This window comes from Sinocyclocheilus grahami, unplaced genomic scaffold (assembly GCF_001515645.1).
Source record: "Sinocyclocheilus grahami isolate Dianchi unplaced genomic scaffold, SAMN03320097.WGS_v1.1 scaffold141.1, whole genome shotgun sequence".
In the NCBI taxonomy this organism is placed as follows: Eukaryota; Metazoa; Chordata; class Actinopteri; order Cypriniformes; family Cyprinidae; genus Sinocyclocheilus; species Sinocyclocheilus grahami.
Window position 1 is genome coordinate 5,392 of NW_015505320.1, and position 545 is coordinate 5,936.

A 545-nucleotide genomic window follows, 5' to 3' on the forward strand; every position below is an offset into this window, starting at 1 on the left:
TTTCAAATAGTACTATAAATAAATAGAAACAAATTAAATTAAATAAGTATCAAATAAATAATCTAAAATAAATTAACCAGCATCATACCAGCAATAACTATTGCAAAAATCAACACTTCCAACCATAGTTTCATTGCTTGATAGAGTAATATCCAAGCAGTTTGATTCAGTCCTGAAACTGTGAGTCTGTTATTCAAAGCCTTGGTGTTGTTAATGATAATGAGGAGGAGCTCACTCAGTGCACCATCAGATGAACATAGTTAACAATGTAAATATAAAGTGAATATCACCCTCTCCTGGTTTCTTTTGTGTATTGCAAAATGTTCAATAGCCATTTCTCACATTTACTTACACTCTGCAAAAATGTATGTTTATGAATGTATTATTAAATAATACTGATTTAGTTACTAAAAATATAAAAAAATATATACAACACTTTTCTTTGTTTTGATATGTTATTCTTGAGGGGAAAAGTAATAATTGGGATATTTTAATTCTTTGCTCTAGCTGGTACTTAATGACCAGTTATTTAGTCTTCCTCAATT